Source organism: Eleutherodactylus coqui, chromosome 6 (genome assembly GCF_035609145.1).
Source record: "Eleutherodactylus coqui strain aEleCoq1 chromosome 6, aEleCoq1.hap1, whole genome shotgun sequence".
NCBI classification, from domain to species: domain Eukaryota; kingdom Metazoa; phylum Chordata; class Amphibia; order Anura; family Eleutherodactylidae; genus Eleutherodactylus; species Eleutherodactylus coqui.
In genome coordinates this window covers 214,527,277-214,551,213 of record NC_089842.1, presented here as the reverse complement: position 1 = coordinate 214,551,213, position 23,937 = coordinate 214,527,277, and the positions used below count along the sequence as shown (strand labels likewise).

The 23,937-nt window shown below is 47.3% G+C and overlaps 1 long non-coding RNA gene across 1 annotated transcript in view; it reads right to left on the bottom strand.

Moving 5' to 3' along the window:
* LOC136631588 (uncharacterized) overlaps positions 1 to 23,721 on the bottom strand; it is a 32,409-nt gene extending 8,688 nt beyond the window's left edge. Inside the window, exons 1-3 of the long non-coding RNA XR_010793064.1 lie at positions 23,641 to 23,721; positions 5,481 to 5,581; positions 4,455 to 4,578 (exon numbers count right to left, since the gene is read on the bottom strand). This is a non-coding gene — a long non-coding RNA (uncharacterized lncRNA). The remainder of the gene's footprint in view (positions 1 to 4,454; positions 4,579 to 5,480; positions 5,582 to 23,640) is intronic.
* Positions 23,722 to 23,937: the final 216 nt, after the last annotated feature.

Below are 23,937 nucleotides of genomic sequence, written 5' to 3'. Positions count from 1 at the left end.
GGAAAGCCATATGTTGCATCCAGGTACCCTGGCACACATGGCTGACTTTATGTTAGCATGCCTTTCTCGTGACCCTCGTGTTAGACGCATTCTGGCCACTACGGATTACTGGGTGTACACACTGCTTGACCCACGGTATAAGGAGAACCTTTCCACTCTCATTCCCGAAGAGGAAAGGGGTTTGAGAGTGATGCAATACCACAGGGCCCTGGTGGACAAACTGATGGTAAACTTCCCATCTGACAGCGCTAGTGGCAGAAGGTGCAGTTCCGAGGGCCACGTAGAAGGGGAGGCGCGGAGATCAGGCAGCATGTTCAGCGCAGGCAGGGGAACACTCTCCAAGGCCTTTGCCAGCTTTATGGCTCCCCAGCAAGACTGTCTCACACCTCCCAAGTCCAGGCTGAGTCGGAGGGAGCACTGTAAGAAGATGGTGAGGGAGTACGCAGCCGATCGTACCACCGTCCTCCGTGACGCCTCTGCTCCGTTTCTGTGTCGTTTCCAGCACTTTCTTGGGTTTTGCAGATTTTCACCAATGAAAACCTTAGAGAGCATCGGCGATATACAAAAATGCTCGAGTCGCCCATTGACTTCAATGGGGTTCGTTACTCGAAACGAACCCTCGAGCATCGCGGAAAGTTCGACTCGAGCAACGAGCACCCGAGCATTTTGGTGCTCGCTCATCTCTAGTGACAACCCTATATAATCACATCAACCACTCAAGAGTGATTATGACACCGAAATTAGCCCTGCTCTCGCTGTTCCCGGACAGCATGAGAGCCGCCAAATTATGCCTTCTAAAACATTTCATACTAGCGGTGAGAAGACTTATCCTAAGGCTCTAGCGCTCTTCAACCGTTCCCACTAGGGGCATGTGGGTGGAGGAACTCCACACCCTCATGAGATTTGATGAACTGGGAGCCGATGACCCCAAAACTTGGGAAGCATACTACAAGACATGGCAACCATGGGTAGTGTTCAGAGGGTCGGACGATCTGAAGCGATGGCTGGATTATGGTTCATTTGACTAAATCACCTGGCGGGCAGGCGCTCAGAGGTCTCCCCACCCAGAATCATGCCTCTGCAAGTATCTCTCCAATACTCATGAATGTACAATAGTAAAATAGCTTTGCAGCTTTCTAACATCCCTTCTGCTTTAATTGCTCCATTTTAATTCTATTTTGCAGATCTCTGCTTGCCATCAGTGAGTGTGGAAATTTGTTACATTGCAATGGCTGAAAAACTTGCCTTGAACATGTCAAACTTCATGGGTTGTACCAAAGCTGGACAACGCTTGGACATGATCAGGTGTAGATCTAGATGTAAACATAAATGCTTTAAATCACTGAAAGCAAACATCTCAAAAAGTGAGAAACTGAAATAAATTAAAATACTATTTCATCATACATTGGACAAGATTAACGAACATAAAACTAGAAGAAAAAAAAAAAGATTTTTTGGATAAAGACAGGAAATGCAAATGAAACATGCAGGTCATTGACAGAGAAATATCCTGCAATAGTCTGTAATAACCCAGCTCTGACAGAGCCGTGTATACATTGCCAGAACAGCTCTGATCCCATCAACAGCAAGTAGATTCAATTTTTATTTTTAAACCTAAGGCCCAATGTCCACGGGTGGATTTGATTTGCTGAATCTACGCGTGGCATCTGTGTGTGAGATCTGCAAATCAAGCCGCCCATAGGGAAGCATTGGGCATCTGCACTTCATTTAACATCAGCGGATTTTCAATTTGATTTGGGGATAATAAATCGCAGCATGCTCCATTTTACCGCGGATGTGGCTCCATTCATCTCTATGGGAGCTTACGATCCGCAGTGCATCCACAAATACATTTGCAGATTTAAAGGTTATAATCTATTCGGGAGGTGGCGGAAAGGCTGGGAGGTGGGGCTGCGGATTTGTTCCACACGGATGATCCGAAGGGCATCTGCGTGGGAAAAAAAACGCAATCCGCGATCTCCTGCAAGCAATAAAAAAATCAATTTAATGACTCGCAGTGCATCCGCTGCGGAAATCCGCATAAAAAATCTGCATGAGGCCTAAGAAAGGTTTTCCCAAGTACACAGGATAGCATTGATCCTATTCCCAGCACCTGGATAGAATGCTAGGCAGCCCAACCTCTGTATCTTAATTCTTGATTAAAGGGGTATTCTGCCCTTCTTTCAACTGATGATCTATTCTGTGGATGTCAGTGCAGCAGGACATTGTCATCAGCGTGCAGGGGAGGCTTCACTACCATTGAAATCAATGGGAGCGCTGCACTTCTATCACACTACCCTGCTCTTCATCCGCGTTCCCGAATTGCTGGCATCACGGTGTTCAGAATGAGAGTACCAACGCCGATAGAATGAGCAGCGACACCACAGCAGTCACCTAACTTCCCGTGGCATTAGCCCTATTAAATGGATGTTATCTGGTAACCAGGGAACAGCTTTAAATACTATAAACTACAAAACTGTTTGACTTTTCAAAAGGCACCGGAGAGGGAAGTAATATAACCTGCGGCTCTCCTTTCACAGCTTTCTCCCCTGGATCTAATAGTTCCTAGCCCCCCTTCAGTCTTTCAAGATGCTGGTACAGCTCCTGTCACTACTCCGTGCACACCACCACGGTTGCAGATTTCTCATGTAAGCATTGCTGCCCAATCAAAGCAATGTGGAGCGCCTCAGAGTACCTATGCACCGACACTACACCATGTGCATCAGATAGTTAGGGAACCTATGTGACCATCTCCGAGAACTAAAAAGGGCCCATCAATTGGTGAATTTGTAGCAAGAAGCTGGAAAAGAAGAGCAGCAGGTAAAATGAACGCCCGCGTCTGGTACCAAGAAAAATTTTGTTTCAGGACCGGAAGGTTGCTTTAAGGCCATATATATTACTGGTACAACCCTTCTATTCAAGGACTTTGTGTAATCTATTAACCCCTTAGTGACCAAGCCAGTTTGCGCCTTAATGACCAGACCAAATTTTGGAAATCTGACATGTGTCACTTTAACATAAATTATTATTACTCTGTAAAGCTTTTGCATATCCAGGTGATTCGGACATTGTTTTTTCGCCACGTGTTGTACTTTATTTAGAAATTAGACCGACAGAATTTGTGTATAATTTATTTAAAGCGCCAAAATTGGAAAAAATTTGAAAAAAAAGTTGTAATTTTTTCTTATTTTCAATTGCAATGTCTCAAACATATGCAAACATACCGTACACATGTTTGATAAGATATATATTTCCATCCGTTTACTCTATTCTGGACTCACATTTGAAAACCTTTTTTTTCTCTCTTTTTTTTCTTTTTTTTACACACGCGATTTAGCAGATGTACAAATTTAACATTAATTAACATTTTGAGGAATACTTTGTTTTCCTACACCAAGCCAAGATTGCAAAGGCTCATAAGTGTCAGAATTATAGACACCCCCACAAATGACCCTATTTTAAAAAAATACACATCTTAATATATTCACTGTCATGGGTGTCATGAGTATTTTGATCCCACAGTTTCTTTTCAGAAGTTAATACACTTTTGAGGGGAAAAAATGAAATTTCATAATTTTGAAAATGTCATTTTAAAATACTTTTTTTTTTCTACAGTGCACATGAAAATGAGGATTTGCACCCCAAAATGGATACCAGTATTTGTCTTGTGTTTAGTAACATACCCATTCGTGTGCACAGAAGCCAGATAAAGTCCGCAGATAAAGCCGGGGGCCTTATGGACGTAATTTCATCTGCCCTCACAGATATGATCCATGAGGAAAGATGAAACAAACTTTTTTTCTTTTTTAAAATTTTTTTACATGATCACTGTTATCCATTGGATAACAGCGATCATGTGACTGGGGACCACATACAGCGGCTCCCGGTGACAACTCCGTGTTCTTGGCTACTCATACTAGCCGAGAGCAGGGAGTTTTTAAATTTCCCAGGCCTCCCGGCCCTGTGCGCATTCGCGTGACGTAATGCTGTCTGGCGCGCATGCACAGACGCCAGGTCCTGCAGGACCAGAACACCGGGGGACATCGCGAAGGATGGTGAGTATCCTGAGATCCGATCCATTAAGGGGAGCTAAAACTAACTTTTTTAAACTTTACATTGCCTTTAATGCGATCGCTGGGGTGGGGGGTAATTGACAGCATGGAGCTGTCATGTCCAGAGCCTGCAGGGCTTTAATCCCTGAAGGAAGCATGTTTTTACCTCCTCTGGGATAAAGCCCAGCGGGCCAGGACTATGGGGTGGTCACTAAGGGGTTAAACACTGCTAAACGAGGAGTGTAATTGACAAATTGTAAGAATGAATGTATGTCTTCTCACAAAGGAAATGTTATTTCTAATACCAATGTTATCTGCTTTTCTTCTGATCTAGAACTATTATGTACAGCCAACGCAACGTGACCATGAATTATTTATGCAATATCAGATTCCGACACTCACCTACCGTCATCGGAACAACATCTGCTCGTAACAGGAAGCGAATACGTCCAGCAGGCTTGTTGCCAATCTTGATATCCATGTATACCTGGGGGTTAGCTCGTACCTTTTTAGCAGGTGGCTCTCCCTGCAAGTAATAAAGAAGATAAAAGAAAAAAAGAGGCACGAGATGACAGACACTAAATACATTTACAGGCATGCATGTTCGGCTGTAGGGGTTGCCTGGTTATCGGATAACAATTTCTCCTACAGGTCCAACTGTTCTAGAAATAACTAAATCAGCTGTACTTACCCTTCCATTGCCATGGTGATGAGCCCAACCATGCTCCCGATGTTAAGTTAAGGAAGACATCAACAGATATCCTCTGACCGCTGCAGCCAATCGTAAATCGCAGTAAGTAACACTATTACAAACTCCTGGCATCATGGTGCCGGGATGTGAGTGTTGATGCCAGGAGAGCGGGCAGTGACATTACAGAAGTCAGGTGATAACCTGTGACGACATCTTCCACTTCAAACAGTGGGTGGATGGTGGTGCTGCAGTGATGGGTCCCTGCGGCAGATGACGGGTAAGTACAGCTACTTATGTTATGTTAGCACAGTTAGTGCTATGGGTGAACATTGTCCAGTAACCATCAAACACTTAGGATACCTCCACATGGAATGTATTGTCCAGATTTTGGTGCAAATTCACGTCAGATTACAACCCTAAACATTTGACGTGCTGAGATCCATAGTGAAAGCCCACAGCATAAGTTGACATTCTGCGGATTTAAAATTCGCACTGCGGGTCAATTAACAATCATCAGGATGTGGATAAGATGAGACTTCTTATAATCTCATCCACTTCGTCTGTATTGTAATATGCTGCGGATTTTCCGCACGCAAATCCATGGTAGAAAATATGCCGCTTATATGCCACATGTGAAGATACTTTTTCCCTAGGATAAGAGTTAAGGTAATAAGATTTAAGGTTTTGTATCCTCCTAATATCTGTACTTGGAGCTATGATTATTATAGGACCAGTACCTCTTGTGCTGCAGGTTTAGGAGCTTCTGTCCCCTCAGCCTGTTCGCTCTCCTCCAGTGTTTTACCAGAAAATCTTTTGAGCCAGTCGTCATCAGACCAAACTAGAATAAAAAAAATGAAGTGTAAACTTTAGAACATGGAAGTAAAGTAGACATTTGTAAAGGCCCATTTATACACAACGACCTGAGCGATTATCGCTGTGTCATTTACAGCGCAATATGCAGAAGGCAAGCGGGGTGACTTAGAAAGAGTCAGCTCTTCTCACCTGGTCAGTCAGAGCAGCAGGTGTAATTCATGGGATGGAATGAGGGTTGAGTATCCTCCCAACTCTTCCCCAAGCGGCTCCAGGACCCTCTCCATGCTGGACTGAGACACAACACGGCTTTCTTCTATGTTTAAACACTATGGGGCTGATTTATTAAGACCAGTAACTGTAACCAGTAATGTAACTTTACGTCCTGTGGCATTAAGGGTAAGAGGTCTATGCCACTTAATACAAGTGTCTTGGGCGGCTCATGTGCCAGAAGAAGAAATCGTTACCAGCTATGAGGCAGTTCTCTGGTGTAAATTCTACTAAATATAGTGGGTGCCCCCACTTACTTCTCTAAAAGTGTGGAGTGTGGTGCAAAGATCCCAAAAGTTACAAGTCTTAGTGCTGGCTATATTTGTGCACAAAATCAGCTACTTATTTTTTCCCAACATTTGTCCAAGTTGCCACCCCGCCATAACATCATTTTTTCTCATAATTAAAATTGCCAGTAAAAAATTATTACCCGCACCGGCCTCTAGATGTAATTACTGTCCAGGCCGGTCATTTACCAGCAGGGTGGCAACCCTAGTAATGGATGGGACATACTGGGAGATGAGGGGACAGTAATGAATGTGACACATGGGGAGATGAGGGGACAGTAATGAATGTGACACATGGGGAGAAGAGGGGACGGTAATGAATGTGACACATGGGGAGATGAGGGGACGGTAATGAATGTGACACATGGGGAGAAGAGGGGACGGTAATGAATGTAACATATGGGGAGATGAGGGGACAGTAATGAATGTGACTCATAGTGAGATGAGGGGACAGTAAGGATATGTTCACAAGGTGGATTCCACCTGGAATTCCATTCTGCTGCAGTTTTTGCCGTGGATCCACACGTGGCTGCAGCCATCAGTGGGAAAAATTTGCGAGCACGTTTTTTGACGTGTATTCAAGAAAAAAAAGTCGTATGTTACTTCTTCATGCGGATCCATGAAAAAATGTGTCACACATTCAGTACGCGGATTTTGCCCACTGACAGATCTAAATCCACATATTGATCACGAGCAAAAGCCATAAATAGTGCCAAATGGTATCAGATAGAATGCCCTCATAGTGACCCATAGAGAGCGACCCAATAAATAGGGCAAGATACTGAATGTCACCCGAGTGCTACACAGAGTGCCCTCATAAATAGTATCAGATAGAGTGTCCCCACAAATAGTGCTAGACAGAGCGCCCCCATTAATAGTGCTAGATAGAGTGCCCCCATAAACAGTGTACACAGGCAGCTTGCGTGCCCCTATGAACAGCTCGATCACACGTGCCTGACAGTGACCCTATGAAGAGTAGCAGCCATAGTGTCCCAGTAAACAGTTCAACCCCAACAACAGCCCCGTTCACAATATCAGAGCACTGCACAGTGCCAGCCACGGGGTGCCCACGTTAGCAGTGCCATATGACAGAATTGGAGGCAGGTTCACACGGATGGTATATTGATAGAATATCTCATCATTGTCTGATTAGTGAGGGGTCCGCTGTTGGGACCCCTACAATCCCCACACCTTGCTGTAAAGGAAGTGCAGCTGCATTCACCAGCATTATTATGAGAAAAAAGCTAAAGGGACAGTTGAGCCGTTACCCGGGGGGTGCAGACATCCATGGATATCACATAGCATCAGATGTCACATAATATGCCATCAATGACATTATGTGTTGGGTAGGATTATCCCTTCAAATGCAGTTTAATAAGCAGACACTAGAGGGAGGCACTGAGCCAACATAGTTAATACACTACACAGCTGTGCCATCTATAGACATCAATGCCCTCCTCATCTGCGTTCTTGCGTTGTGGCACATGTGGACGATAGTGATTATCATCCATATGTAAAGAGACCGTCCTTAAAGGGGTTTTTTAACGGCCAATTTTTGGTTTAACATTTTTCTTTTTTTTCTCCCCATTAAAAAAAAAACAAAAAAAAAAAAAATACCTTATTTATTTGTCCGGCAACATATCCACCTGAGGGCTTGATTTTTACGGACAAGTTGTATGTTTCAATTGTATTATTTAATGTACCACATAATGTACTGAAAAGCTTTTAAAGGGGTTGTCCCGCGCCGAAACGGGTTTTTGAGACAAACCCAATGCATGGGTTTAAAAAAAAAACGTTTAGTACTTACCCGAATCCCCGCGCTGCGGCGACTTCTTACTTACCTTACCAAGATGGCCGCCGGGATCTTCACCCACGATGCACCGCGGGTCTTCTCCCATGGTGCACCGAGGGCTCTGTGCGGTCCATTGCCGATTCCAGCCTCCTGATTGACTGGAATTGGCACACGTGACGGGGTGGAGCTACGAGGACCAGGTCTCTGGCACGAGCGGCCCGATTCACCAGCGAGAAGACAGGACTGCGCAAGCGCGTCTAATCAGGCGATTAGACGCTGAAATTAGACGGCACCATGGCGACGGGGACGCTAGCAACGGAGCAGGTAAGTGAATAACTTCTGTATGGCTCATAATTAATGCACGATGTACATTACAAAGTGCATTAAAGGGGTTGTCCCACGCCGAAACGGGTTTTTTTTTTTTTCAACAGCCCCCCCGTTCGGCACGAGACAAACCCGATGCAGGGACCTAAAAAAAAATCCGCACAGCGCTTACCTGAATCCCCACGCTCCGGTGACTTCTTACTTACCGGTTGAAGATGGCCGCCGGGACCTTCTCCCTCGGTGGACCGCAGCTCTTCTGTGCGGTCCATTGCCGATTCCAGCCTCCTGATTGGCTGGAATTGGCACGTGACGGGGCGGAGCTAAACGGAGTCGGCATCCGGCACGAGCGGCCCCATTGAGAAAAGAAGAAGACCCGGACTGCGCAAGCGATTAGACGCTGAAAATTAGACGGCACCATGGAGACGAGGACGCCAGCAACGGAACAGGTAAGTGAATAACTTCTTATAACTTCTGTATGGCTCATAATTAATGCACAATGTACATTACAAAGTGCATTAATATGGCCATACAGAAGTGTATACCCCCACTTGCTTTCGCGGGACAACCCCTTTAAACATTTCTAAGTGAGCTGAAATGAAAAACAAACCCTCAGGTTTGCCATTTTTTGTAAAGGGGGGGGGGGGTTACGGTAAACAACCTGCAGCTAAAATGACATGTTGACTTTATTTTGTCAGAATAATTACAACAATATCAGATGTATCTAGTTTAGAGATGAGCGAACTAGGGTACTCGAGATGCTCGTTACTCGAGACGATCACCACGCGGTACTGGAGTCCATTGCATTTCCTTCCTCGCATGTTTAGTGCCATTTTCTAGCCATTAAACATGCGGAGAAGGCATTACCACTTCCTGCTGTGACGTGCCCCCAGTAGTGAGTGGCTGGGCCAATCAGGTGACCGCCGAGTACTTAAACTGGTCCCGCCCGCGGCTCGCCTCAGACGCATGCTGGCAGGGGTTAGGGAAAGTGCTGCTGCTGATATAGGGACAGTGTTAGAGTAGGATCCTGTCGTCAAGAACCCCAACGGTCCTTCTTAGGGCTACTCCACATCGTCTGCATTACTGTTGTTGCTGGCTGGGAGCAGTAGTGCACCAATTTTTTTTTTAACCATCTCGGGCTGTGCAGGCCATTTCAACTTTAGCGTTCTCAGTCTGCAGTGTATTACGCAGAGTTTAGGGACGGAGCTGCCTATACAGGGAAAGTTTTACAGTACTCCTGATCCTCTGTGCAAGAACCCCAACGGTCCTTCTTAGGGCTACATCTGACCGTGTGCATTATAGTTGTGGCTGGCTGGTAGCAGTAGTGCATCAAGTTTTGTATTACGCATCTAGGCCTGTTCCCAGCCTTGCAGTTATAGCGTTCTCAGCCTGCAGTGCATAACGCAGAGTTTAGGGACAGAGCTGCTTCTATAGGGAAAGTTATACAGTCCTCATCCTCCGTACAAGAACCCCAACGGTCCTTCTTAGGGCTACATCTGATCCGTGTACTTTACAATTGTGGCTGGCTGGGAGCAGTAGTGCACCAACTTTTGTATTACGCATCTAGGCCTGTTCCCAGTCTTTCCGTAATAGCGTTCTCAGCCTGCAGTGCCGTACAACCAGCTCTCACCATGGAACTGCACTCTAAGGCTGGGTTCACACAGGGCGGATTTGCCGCAGTTTTTCCGTTGCGGTTTGGCCGCAGAAGAAATGCTTCTGCGGCAAAACCACTTCAAAGGTTAATTTTGGCTTGCGGATTTTCCTGTGGAAAAATCCGCAAGCATTCTTTTCCACAGTTTTTTAAAAGTTTTTGCCGAGTATTTTGGTAGGGATTTTGCTGCGTCCATAGAGGTCTATGGAAAAAAGAGCTGCGGAAAAGACAGAAGAGTGGACATGCTGCATCTTTGAAAAACGCGCCGCAGTTGCATTTACGCACTGCGGCTGTGCAGAAAAAATCCGCCCTGTGAGAACAGCTTTTTTGCAAAACTCATTTGTGCTGCATTGCACTGCAAAGGCAGCGGTTTTGCTGCAGTGCGGATATGCAACGGCAATCCGCGGCAAAACCGCAGCAAATCTGCCCTGTGTGAACCCAGGCTAACATTTCCTAGCCTACTGCAAACAACTTCAGTTATACCGTTCTGTGTCTGCAGTGCATTAGACAGAGGTCTCACCGCTAAACAGTACTGTAATATTTCCTGGGCCACTGCAAAATATTTCAGCTCTGCCGCTGTGCAGAGCGTCTCACCATACCCTTTTCTTGGTGGGGTTGAGATAGCCACAGTTACCAGCACTATCCACTGGCTTTAGAGTCTTCTCCCACTCCATACAGCCTCTATTATCTACAAATCTCTGCGAGCAGTAAATTACCCCTAGGTATCAGCGCAAGACAGCGGGTTAATTTTTTCAAGTCACAGCATAGCATTCCGCTATCTACAAGTCTCTGTGTGCGGTGAATTAAGCCATAGTTGTCAGTGCTGTACAGTCGGCTAATTAATTTGGGCCCTGCTCTATTCTTAATCCGCCATGATGAGGAGTAGGGGTAAGGGTCGAGGGCACGGACATCCAAGTGAGGGTGTGGGTCATCAGATTAATCACCAATAGAACATATATATGACCATTTGGGACGCCAACTTCCACAGCCCACGTGTTTGCATGATCTAGAGCAGTGGTCCCCAACCTTTTTGGCACTAGGGACCGGCTTCAAGCAAGACCATTTTTACAAGGCCCGGCAGAGTGGGGCGGGACATGGGTGGGGCTTTGGTTATATGGGGCGGGGTTATGAAGGGGGCAGTATAATATATCCCCCCCCCAGCCTGGCAGCACACACATAGAGCAGTATATAATGTATTTCCCCCTGTCCCCCCAGCACACACATAGGGCAGCAAAAATTTATCCCCCCCCCCCCCCAAGCACACACATAGGGCAGCATATAATTTATCTCCCCCCCCCAGTAATAGGAAGCCCCCACTCCTCAGTAATAAGCAGCCCCCCCCAGTAATAGGCAGCCTCCTCCACAGTAATAAGCACCCCCCACCCCAGTAATAGGCAGCCACCACCTCTCAGAAATAAACAGCCCCCCTAGTAATAAGCACCCCCCCCAACCCATATACTTACCTCCTCCCTGCTGTCAGCGTCGCTCCCAGCGTTAATCATGCAGCATAAATGACACAAAACATTTTTTCCACGGGCCGTAACGATTACAACGATACCAAAACTTTTTTTTTTGTTTTTCACTTTTTCGCAATAAAAACCCTTTTTTGGAAATTATTTTCTTTTTCTAAATCGCGGCATTCAAAGTCCTATAACTTTTTTATTTTTCCATGGACGGAGCTCGGTGAGGGCTTATTTTTTGCGAGACGAGCAGTAGTTTTTACTGGTACCATTTTGGGGTACATACGGATTTTTTGATCACTTTTATTGCGTTTTTTGGGAGGCAAAATACTAAAAATTAGCATGTTGCCTCAGTTTTTTGCGTTTTTTAACGCTTTTTGCCATGCAGGATAAAAACCATGTTTGATTTATTCTACAAGTCTTTATGGACACGACGATACCAAATATGTGGGGTTTTTTATGCTAATATGAGAAAAAGCATTTAAAAAGTGGCAGGGAAGGAGATGCCCTCCCCACTGTTGCAGCGGGACGCCGGCTATGACTGACAGCCAGCTCCTCATATGTGATCTCGCGCTATCCCCAGGACGTAAGTTTACGCCCTGTCGCAGGAAGTACCCTGCTGCCAGGACGTAAACTTACGCCCTGGGGCGGGAAGGGGTTAATTTAAAAAAAAAAAAAGTAGTACAGCAAAAAAAAAACAAAAAAAAAACCCTACACAAGTTTGGTATCGTATAGAATAAAGTTATCATGTCATTTTTGTATGTTGTAGAAACAAGACGCACTGAAAGATGGCAGAATGTCAATTTTTTCCCCATTTCACTGCATTAGGAATTTTTTAAAAGTTTTTCAGTACCTTATATGGTACATTAAATAACACCATTGAAAAATACAACTCGTCCCGCAAAAAACAAGCCCTCATACAGCGACGTCGATGGATAAACAAAGGAGTTATGATTTTATAAAAGGGGGAGGAAAAAACAAACATGATAACAAAGGATGGCGTCCTGCCTCCCTCACACAGGCGATATTTTTGGCTTTAGGCGCAGCCTCTCACACGGCCTCAGACTGCTGCGATTTCCGTGTCTGGTCTATTTTTGAGCGTGTACTGCTCCTCAATGACGAGGACTGCTGAAAGCCAGTGAAAACGTAACGTGCGGCAAAGTGCCGGAATTTAAATTGCGCTGCTTTCCCGCGTTCCTGTGTGAGGGAGGGGCTAAAAGCAGCCGGGTGCATATTTACTGTGGGATCCGCCTGTAGTTGCCAGTTGAGTGGGCCTGCCCTTACTACCATCAGCTTGGTCCAAGGCCTTTCTTCCCCTCAGGTAACGCTGACCACAGTACACATCACCGTGTTCCCTGCCGCAGGCACTCCCCTCCTGTGCCGCTCACGTCCCCATATGAGCCGCACTACCCTCAGCCGCCAGAGGAGGCACGTTACCTTGTTCACGTGAGACAACCGTACCACGTGATGTAATGGGTCAGGTGCTTCATCACGTGTTGTGGTGACGTAAGAGGACCTTACGGAGAGGGAAAGGTAATGGGCTCCGCACTCCTCAGAGAGGCTGGCGGTTCATTCATAGCCGGTATATTGGGGGCACCATGCAGCGCAGTGCATTGTGGGTGCCTGGATGTGGAGAGCCCTTCATACACGCCTGCTGAACGAGGGATGCGTCTAGCATTAACCCCTTCCTGCATGCTGGAGGCGGGATGTCTGGTATTAACCCCTTCATACACGGATATGCTTCTACTCTTGTTTCTCTATAGACCCCTGTAGCCTAATATCAGAGCAGGGCACGTATATTGGTGGCTGCCTGTCTGGTCGTTTAGTATAATTGGCCGCCCATATGGCTATCAGAGTGCTGCTGACGGGCGCAGGAACGCTGTAGTGTCGATGCACCTTCATTCTTCTGCTTGGCAGAAGTACTGGCAGTGAGATTCCTACTGGCTGGGCAGTAAGGCCTCCTTCCCACGAGCGCTGACGGGCTCCGCCGCGTAATATTCCGCAGTGAAGCCCGTCACGGCGCCCCCCAGAGACCCCATACTTACCAGCGGAAGATAGCGTGAAGACGCTTCCCCGCCCACCGCCGTCGCGTCATGTGACACGCCCACCACGTCACATGACGCGCGGCGGTAGGCGGGGGAAGTGTTTTTTCACGCTATCTTCCGCTGGTTGCAGCGGGAAATAGCGTGAACGGACGGCTTCCATTGACTGCAATGGAAGCCGTCAGCGTGTACACCCGCAGCAAATAGAACATGCTGCGGGTGAGGACGGGAGATTTCACGGTGCGTAATTCCGCGGTGGAATTACGCATCGTGAGCATTGAGCTATTAGGTTCAATAGAACCTAATAGCAGGGGGCAACGCAGCGGATTTTTGCCGCGGATTTACGCGGCGTAAATCCGTTCGTGGGAAGGAGGCCTAATGGTGTATCGTGGTCATACTACATCATACGGCCAAAGGCTGTACAGTTAGAGCTTCCCAAAGCAGAGCGCATGACGGTCCTAGAGGTGCAAAGGAAGAACAATGGTGGCGCCCGACTGTCCTGCATACGTTCTTGTGCGGAATCAGGAATGCGCCTTTCCTTCCAGTTATGGCTGTGGCTCAGGGCTTATTCAGACGACCGTATATCGGCCGGGTATTCACGCCGGCCGATATACAGCGTCTCTCTCTGCAGGGGGAGGAGGCTGGAAGAGCCGGGAGCAGTGCTCTGACCTCCCGCCCCCTCTCCGCCAACTCTCCGCCCCTCCACACTATTTGCAATGAGGGGAGATGGGACAGGGCGGAGCTAATTCCAGGAACTTAGCCCCCGCCTCCATCCTGCCCCTTTTCATTGCAGATAGTGGAGAGGGGGCAGGAGCTCAGTGCAGTGCTCCCGCCTCTTCCAACCTTCTCCCCCTGCAGAGAGGGACACCGTATATCGGCCGGCGTGAATACGCTTACAAATAAAGAACGTATCTAGCTGCCTACACGCGGGTGAGTGCGATCTCAGGTGGAGAAATTCGGCCCCATATTGCGCTCGTCAATGTGAATTTTCACAGCAACGTGAGGCATTTTACTGACAAAAGTGTCTCCCATCCTTTCTGTGGAGCAGTGATCCTCCGCCAAGTGTTACCATTGTTTTCAATGGGTAACCTCGCATCACACTTACGTACACCTCGCACGCCGTGCAATGCAGTTTCCTGTTCTATTGAAAACAGTGGGTGAAGCGTTCCAAGGGTCGCAAAAATATAGCACATTGTTTCCTGCACCGCATTGTGAACAACTCACTGCAGGACGCACAGATCTGGCGCTACTATGAGGCCCATTTTTTTGAATGGAGTCCTATACGTGAGCGATCGCAGCAAGTCGTATCTTTTTCTGTTCCTCGGAACGCATCGCCCATTCCTTTCAATGGAACAGTAAAACACATGACACAGTGTGCAATGTGAGGAATCCCACTGAAAACAATGGGAACCGCTCATCCTCCGACGTGGCAGAGGATCGCTGCTTTACTGAAGTGATGGGAGGCGGTTTTGCCATAAAAACATTTGGCATCGCGGTGAGAATGCACGTTAGCGAGCGCAATATTGGGCTGAGAAACTCCGGATGATATCCGCCCGCCCATGTGCAGGTAGCCTAAAGTAAATCTTATGGATTGCTTTTTTGTACATGTATGATAAATGTTAATAACATATATATTCTTTTAGAAATGTATAGATTCTTTGGTGTCTTCCGTTATATATTTGATAACTATCAAAAAATGACATAAACCCCTTAACACCACAGGATGTAAGATTACGTCCTCCACGTTTGGGGTATCCATTGAGGGAGATCATGGGGTGATTCCCTTTCATACAGCGCAGGTGCCGTCTGTTTCTGACATCCGCCTGCAACATCCATCGGCCAATGTTCCAGCGGGCCGTGCGGGTGTCATGGCAGCTTGGGGCCTTCTTGAAGGCCCCAGGACTGTATTAGCAAAATGCCTATCAAACCATGCCTGAGGCATGGCTTGATAGGATGCCTGTTAGGCCTCAGTCAGACGGGCGATTTTTCGCACAATTTGCGCATGCGTCTGTCGATTTGTTGTTTTTTTTAAAACCATTGCTTTGCAATGGTATTGGACACATGAGCGCTTTTTATGCGCTCGTCCGATAAATTATAGAACAGAAATCGCAGATCGCACCTATGTGCGATCTGCGATTCCTGTTCTCTTCTCTATATGCGCTCAATGGGGCCGGCGGCAGCAGCGCCGACCCCATTGAGAACATATAGAAGACAAATCATTCTTCTCTGCCACAGCTGTAACAGCTGTGGCAGAGAAGAACGATGTTTGCCCATTGAATTCAATGGAGCTGGCAATACAGCCGGCTCCATTGAAAGCAATGGGCTGCCGGACAGCGCTGGATGAATTGTCGGAAAGGGCTTAAATATATAAGCCCTTCCCTGCAATTCATCCAGAAATGTGTTAAAATAAAAAATATATATATATATACTCACCTTGTCCCAGGAGTCGGAGTTCAGCACGGCCAGCCTGCAGTGGGTGTGAAGGGGGTGTGACTCAAAGCTGCCCCTGATTGGCTCAGCGCTGAGCCAATCAGAGGCAGGTCTCACTCACACCCATTCATGAATTGGCTCAGGCTGAGCCATTCAGGGGCAGGTCTGACTCACACCCACTGCAGGCCGGCCGTGCTGAACTCCATCTGCCGGGACAAGGTAAGTATATATATTTTTTTTATTTTAACACATTTCTGGATGAATTGCAGGGAAGGGCTTATATATTTAAGCCCTTCCCGACAATTCATCCCGCGCTCGCCCACAGCACATTGCTTTCATGGAGCCGGCTGTATTGCCGGCTCCATTGAATGCAATGCGCTGGACAGCTCCAGCCTGTTTCTAATGAAACGCGGCTAGGAGCAGCTTTTCGGGCGATTTTTGGGCATCGGTCACGCGATTTGCGGATGCGCATCCGTCATGCGATCCGCAAACCGCGCGAAAAAACGCCCGTGTGACTAAGGCCTTAGAATGCGGTATGATGTTATGCTATGACAGTACATCATACTGCAGGAGCAATCAAAACATCACTAGTTCTTGTTCCCTCGGGGGACTTAAAAAAAAAAAAATGTCATTTTAAAAAAGTTTTACTAATTATGAAAAAAAAAAAAACGGTAATAAAAGTAAAAAAAATCCTTTTGCTATTTTATAATAAAAGAATCGAAATAATAAAACAAGAATACATGTTTCGTATCGCTGTGCCTGCAAAAGTCCGATCTATCAATGTAAAACATTATATACTCCGCATGGTGAACGTCGTCAGAAAAAAAATAAAGAACGCCAGAATTGCACTTTTATGGTCACTTCGTCTCCAAGAAAAAATGTAATAAAAAGTCATATGTACTCCAGAATGGTACCAACGAAAACTACAGGACATCTCGCAGACTATGAGATGTAGCATAACAATGTCAACGGAAAAACTAAAAAGTTATAGCTGTCAGAAAATGGCAGCAGATAGTAATTTTAAAAATTTATTAATAAAAGCAATACAACAACAAAAACTTGGTAAATTTGGTATCCTAGTAATCGTACTGACCCTTAAAATAAAGTTATCAGGTCATTTTTGTTGCAATGTTTACACCGTAGAAAGAAGACGCAATCAAAGATGGCGGAATTTAAAATAAAAGAGTTATGATTTTTTAAAATTGGGGAGGAAAAAACAAAAATGGGGGAAAAAAAGGTGACAGTCCCTAACCCCTTCCCTCTATATGACGTACATTTACATCATGCAGCATTGGGGTATTATGAAGAGAGATCGTGGGGCGCCTGCTGTTTACTACAGCTGACACCCGCGGGCAATAGCTGCAATCAGCAGCACAGCCAATCGCGGTTTTTAACCCTTTAACGCCCCGTGTGAGATTGCAGGAAGCTGTGCTGGTGGCAGCCAGGGATGGATTGATAGGCTGCCTGTCAGATTGCAGTATGATGTAATGCCATGGCAGGAGCGATCAAGTTGTGGTCCTAAAAAAAAAAAAGTTAAAATCAGATCAATAAAGTTTTACTAATTGTGTAAAAAAAAAAAATTATAATAAAAATTTAAATCACCCTCCTTTGCCATATCTATAATAAAATCTAAATCATAAAACAAAAATACATAATTGGTATCGCTGCGTCTGTAAGGCCTCATGTCCACGGGCAAAATATGATTTAAGATCCGCAGCGGATCTCCCGCGCGCGGATCCGCATCCCATAGGGATGCATTGACCACCCGCGGGTAGATAAATACCCGCGGATGGTCAATAAAAGGGATTTTTTTAAAAAATGGAGCATGAAAAAATCTGGACCATGCTCCATTTTCGTGCGGGTCTCCCGCGGGGACGGCTCCCGCGGGCTTCTATTGAAGCCTATGGAAGCCGTCCGGATCCGCGGGAGACCTAAAATAGGAATTTAAAAGTATTTACCCATCCGGAGCGGACCGGGAAGGTCTTCTATTCCTCACGGCCGGATCTTTCTTGCTTCGGCTCGGCGGATGTGCCCGGCGCAAGCGCGCGGCACGTCGACGACGTGCCGGCGACGTGCCGCCGGCGTGACGAATTCATCCGCCGGCCGAAAATGAAGATCCGGCCGTGAGGAACAGCAGACTTTCCCCGCCCGCTACGGATAGGTAGATTCTTTTAAATTCTTATTTTAAGCGCTCATGTCCGCGGGGCAGGAGGGACCCGCTACGGATTCTACATGTAGAATCCGTAGCAGGCCTGATTTTCGCTGTGGACATGAGGCCTAAAAGTCTGATCTATTTACAGCGCATTATTTACAGCACACGGTGAACTTCGTCCGGAAAAAAAAAAAGGACATCAGAAATGCACTTTCAGTCACCATCTCCCAGAAAAAATGCAATAAAAAAGCGATCAAAAAGTCTTATGTATTCCAAAATGGTACGAACATAAACTACAGGATGTCTCGCCAGAAATGAGCCCATACTCAACTATGTCGATGGAAAAATAAAAGCGTTTTTGCAGCAGAGAATAATTCTAAAAAATTAAATGTCTTGTATTTTTTTCTTAGTAGTACAGCAAAAAAACACTATAAAAGTTTGGTATAATAATAATAGTAGTGACTCATAGAATAAGGTTATTGTGTCATTTTTGTTGTAGCTAGAAACAGGATGCACTGAAAGATGGCGGAATGACGTGGGTTTTTTTGTTTGTTTTTTTTTAATTTTACTCCACTTAGAATTTTTTAAACATTTTTCAGTACCTTATAAGGTACATTAAATAGCACCATTGAAAAATACAACTCGTCCCGCAAAAAACAAGCCCTCATACATGGACAAATAAGGGAGATACAATTTTTTAAAAGGGGGGAAGAAAAAACAAAAGTAGAAAAAAAAGGCGCTGCATCATTAAGGGGTTAAAAGAGAATTATTTTTTTCCCTTTAACAAAAATATTCCATAGGGTGCGTTCAGACGCAGCTGCAGATTTACACCAACGTTACGGAAACGGTGCGGATTTCACCCTTTCCATAGAAGGGGTAAAGTCCGCTGCAGATCTGCACCAAGAATGATACGGAAATGATGCAGACTTTCCACTAGGTGTGAACGTTCCCATAAATGGATTCTAATTAGTGATCTTTATCTCTAGCACGTTCATATAGCAGTGCAGTAGTCGGTGTATGACTGGATACGCAGATAACATCACACTAACGTCTGTTTGTCATTCTTACAGGATGAAACATTTATCGTCTGACAATCTGCCCGCATCTCTGGCGCTCCATGCCATGCCATCTCTCTGAGCTCCGCCTGGATTATGTTCTGGCAGGTGGTCAGTCCTTTCAGTTGGTTTGGTTTTGGTGTATTTTTTGTTTCTTTTATAAGTGTAACATATTCCTGATAACAAGTAAATGTACTACGTTTGTCCCCCTTTGTGACTGCAAACTTCTTGCTAATTCGTGACTGGAAAACTCTGTAGCTTATCTCCCGCAGCCTCATTTTAGCACCCTTACTTTTTCCGGAACACATTAGGCCTCATGTCCTCGGAGCGGAATCCGACCCTGCTTACCCGTTCGGGTCTTCTGTGTGTCTGTCCGGATCTTCAATTTTCTTCACTGCAGATGTGTGCAGGAGCGCCGGCCATCGCACATGTGCAGTGGAGATTTTTTTTAAACTCCTGCTTTACCCTGGGAACCGCACTGCAATGGAGCATGCTGCGACTTGTTTTCTGTGCTAAAAGGTCAGCAAAACAAATCTGCATGCTTTTACCCCTTAGTGACGGCCCCATAGTGTTTTTACATCCTAGCTAAGTGGGCTTTAATCCCAGAGGACGTAAAAACATGCATCTTCTGAGGATTAAAGCCCCATGGGCTGTGGACGTGACAGCTCCATGTTGTCGGTTCCAGGGGGTAGCTGACAACATGGAGCAATCATGAGGGCCCACGGGGAGACCCCACCCAGCAATGCGATCGGTGCTATCCGATGGATGGCGCCGATCGCAATAAGGTAAATAAAAAGTTAAAGTTTCAGCTCCCCTCACAGAATGTACCCACGAGGGAGGCTAAAACTACTCACCTCCATCCTGCGTGATGTCCGGCGACGATCTGGGCGGGAGCGGACCCTCCGGCGTCTTCTGCGCATGTGCGCCTTAGTTAAAATGGTGATGCATGTGCAGATAACCAGATCGCCATGGGGCATTTGAAATCTCCTGTTTTCCGGCTACTGAAGGTAGCCGGGAGGCAGGAGATGTTGCCGGGCTCCGTGATCGCCGCTATCCAATGGATATCCTATAAGTCTTCAGTAGGGGCAAAAAATAATGACCTTATTTATGGAGAATGAACGTCTCTAGAGAGCTCAAACACCTTTGAGACACTTAAGAGATTCCTATTACCAACATGTTAGAATCCAAGCAATCCCTGAGTCAAGGTAAAAACCCTGCAACTCTCCGACTGCTCAGCGCCCATCAGTCCTGGGCAGGTACTTAGTGAGTATGCTCGCTCATCTCTACGCTTAAAGGGGTTGTCCCGCGCCGAAACGGGTTTTTTTACGCGAGACAACCCCGATGCAGGGAGGTAAAGAAAGCTTACCGGAGCGCTTACCTTAATCCCCGTGCTCCGGTGACTTCTATACTTACCGCTGAAGATGGCCGCCGGGATCCTCTGTCTCCGTGGACCGCAGCTCTTCTGTGCGGTCCATTGCCGATTCCAGCCTCCTGATTGGCTGGAATCGGCACGTGACGGGGCGGAGCTACACGGAGCCTGCATTCTGCACGAGCGGCTCCATAGAAGACTGCAGAAGACCCGGACTGCGCAAGCGCGGCTAATTTGGCCATTGGAGGGCGAAAATTAGTCGGCACCATGGAGACGAGGACGCCAGCAACGGAGCAGGTAAGTATAAAACTTATTATAACTTCTGTATGGCTCATAATTAATGCACAATGTATATTACAAAGTGCATTATTATGGCCATACAGAAGTGTATAGACCCACTTGCTGCCGCGGGACAACCCCTTTAAGCAATACGGATATGCCCCCTTGTTTCTTCTGCCCATGAACATATTACATATATCATATCTGCACTTGTATTTTTATATAGAGTCTCGGTCAACACAGTCAATAGCAAGTCAGGACCCCAATGCTGAGATTACAGAGGCAGTGGCACCAATCTAGCATTGCGTCCCATTCACAATGTTTCCCCCATACAGGGGTTCCCCAATAGCATCCTTATTTCAGAACATTCAGTGTTGAGATATTACAATCTCCTCTGAGCATCCCCAGTCCTCCGAGAACAAGGCCTTCACACATATGGTGCGTCCGCTACCTTTAGATGGCGCTTTCCCTCCTACCTTTATATCTCAAGTTACTTCCCAAGATACTTTAGGCTGTATTCACACGGGGCGGTTGGAGTTCAGTAAAAAACAACATTGACCAAACTGCCCACGTTTTTGCTACGGCTTTGATGCAATTGTGGTGAAAACTAAAACCGCATCAAAACTGCGGCAACAACATAAGCAGTTTTCCCGCTGCGGTTTTGTACATTGTTTCCACCATAAATCCCGGCCAGCGGCCATATTTACCTATACAGCGGTACCTCGGGTTACGAGTGCCTTGGCTGGAGAGTTTTTCACGTGCGAGCAGGCTCTTTCCCTAAGGCCTCATGTCCACGGGGAAAATCGGGCCCGCTACGGATTCTACATGTAGAATCTGCAGCGGGTCCCTCCTGCCCCGCGGACATGAGCGCTGAAAATACAAATAAATGACAATAAACTCACCTCCCATCCGCTCCGTTTCTTCTCTTCGCGGCGGCGTCATCTTCTCTCGTCGCGGCCGGATCTTCATTCTTCGGCTCGGCGGATGTGCACGATGACGTCGGTGACGTGCCCCGCGCATGCGCCGGGCCGAAGCAAAATGATCCGGCCGCGGCTGAGAGAGGATGGCGCGGCGCCGAAGAGAAGAACCGGAGCGGGTAAGTAAAATGTGATTTTTGTGTCCCGCAGATCCGGACGGCTTCCATAGGCTTCAATAGAAGCCCGCGGGAGCCGTCCCCGCGGGAGACCCGCATGAAAATGGAGCATGGTCCAGATTTTTTCATGCTCCATTTTTTTTTAAATCACTTTTATTGACGATCCGCGGGTATTTATCTACCCGCGGGTGGTCAATGCATCCCTATGGGGTGCGGATCCGCGCGCGGGAGAAGAGTTAAAATCCGCTGCGGATTTTAATTCTTCTTTTCCCCGTGGACATGAGCCCTAATTTTTGCTCCAATTTCCGAGCAAAAATTCGGGATACGAGCCTGCTTGCAAGTCAAAAACTCACAAGCTAAGGCTCGGGGGGGAGCGGGAGTTTCTATACTCACCTGTCGCCGGCGTGTCATCTTCCCAATGGTCTGCAGGCTGTCACTCCCTCCTCTACGCTGACAGAGAATTGCTTTCTGGATCTGGGGCTTAAATGTCCTGCCTCCAGCAAGCATTGAATTTAATAAATGGTAGAGCGCTGCCTGTGATTGGCTGAGCACTGTGACCAATCATAGGCATCGCTCAGCTGTTCAATAAATGGCTGAGCGCTGCCTGTGATTGGCTGAGCACTGTGACCAATCAAAGGCATCGCTCAGCTGTTCAATGAATGGCTGAGCACTGCGTGTGATTGGCTGAGCACTCAGCCAATCAGACGCAGCCCTTTCAGCAGCGGGGATTTTAAGTCCCTGCCTGCTGAAAAGCTTCACAGCCGTGCGGGGAGAAGACAGGCCAGTATAGATTTTACTTTTTACTACAGCTAGGGATGATTTTTTAGGCTTCGATTTAAAGCCCTTCCCCTAAAATTACTGCAGGTGTGACGGCAGGGCATTGCAGTGGCCCCCGGATCCCCCACAAGCTGGGAGCGCCTCACACGGAGAGTATGTGTGTAATACGCACCAAGACGGTGCACGCCGCTGTCTGTTTTGCGCTCACATTCTGTCCGCTGTCCCCGGAGGCACAAATAGAGCCATGTAGCGGTTGTTACCGGGTCTTACACACTCCACACAGTAAAGCCGCTGCTCATTTACATGTGAAGGTACACTTGTTTTACAGCCCCAAAATACCAGAATTTCTGCCTAATAGTCTCAGCATTGTGATGCCCTTTAAGGCTCATTCACACGAGCGTGCGGGAAATCGCTGGGTGTATAAGGGGGCGACCTGCTGATTGGGGGTCTCACTGCTCAGAGCCCACCGATCTAGAGAACAGGACTCCGATGTCCCCCTCTGCCCGGCACTTCAGGGGTCGCCCCTCCCCCGCAGGGACACCATTGTGGCTGGCCACGAATCAGCTTCAGTGTGGCTGATGGACGGGCGGTGCGGCTACCTCGGCAGCCCCATGTAAAGTGACAGGTGTCAGCGCACAGCGTGATCCAGCCAGTTACCTCCTCACACAGGATTACCAGTGTGACCGCCATACCGCCACATACTGCATATCTCACACATGCCGTCCTGCACGGTCTTCCTGGTTTCCCGCTGTCACCCGGCGGCATGGTGTATAAATGCCACAATAATTGTGCCCAGAGGTTTATATGCCACCATGGGAAACAGGGCTGCAGTGCAGACAATACACCACAACATGCCGGGTCCTGGAGAGGCCGTGAGAACTGCGAGCAGCACAACACAGAGGGGGATTACATCTAACGCCATATCATACACACTACAGCACACAATACACAGGAGGGCGCCCCCTGGGGGAAGAGCCACAACTGCATGAGAGCGCTAACCATGAGGGAATACTAGCGCCCCTCACAGGAGCCGGCCGCGTCCCCCCTGTCAGCGCTGAGCTGCCGCTACAGGAGCTGCCAGCCTGACGGGCCTCCACGGATGAAGTTACCTCACGAGCCGCATCCTCCCGCCGCGCGGTCGGCCTCTGCTGACTGGATGCGCGCGGGCCGAACTCTGAAAGCTGCCTGCTGTGTCTTTCTCTCTCTCTCCCCCCGAATCTATAAAACCTATGTCCCGCCCACCACTTCCGGTTGGAGCCCCGATGAAGTGCAGGAATGTTCTGGAAGGAGGACGGCGGGTTTCCTGCTCCATGAGCCCCACGTGATCGGCTCCTTTCCCGCGCAGTGAGCTCTCTGCACTGAGGGGGGAAGCGTGAAAGGCGGCTGCGAGCTGAGGTGCCGGACAA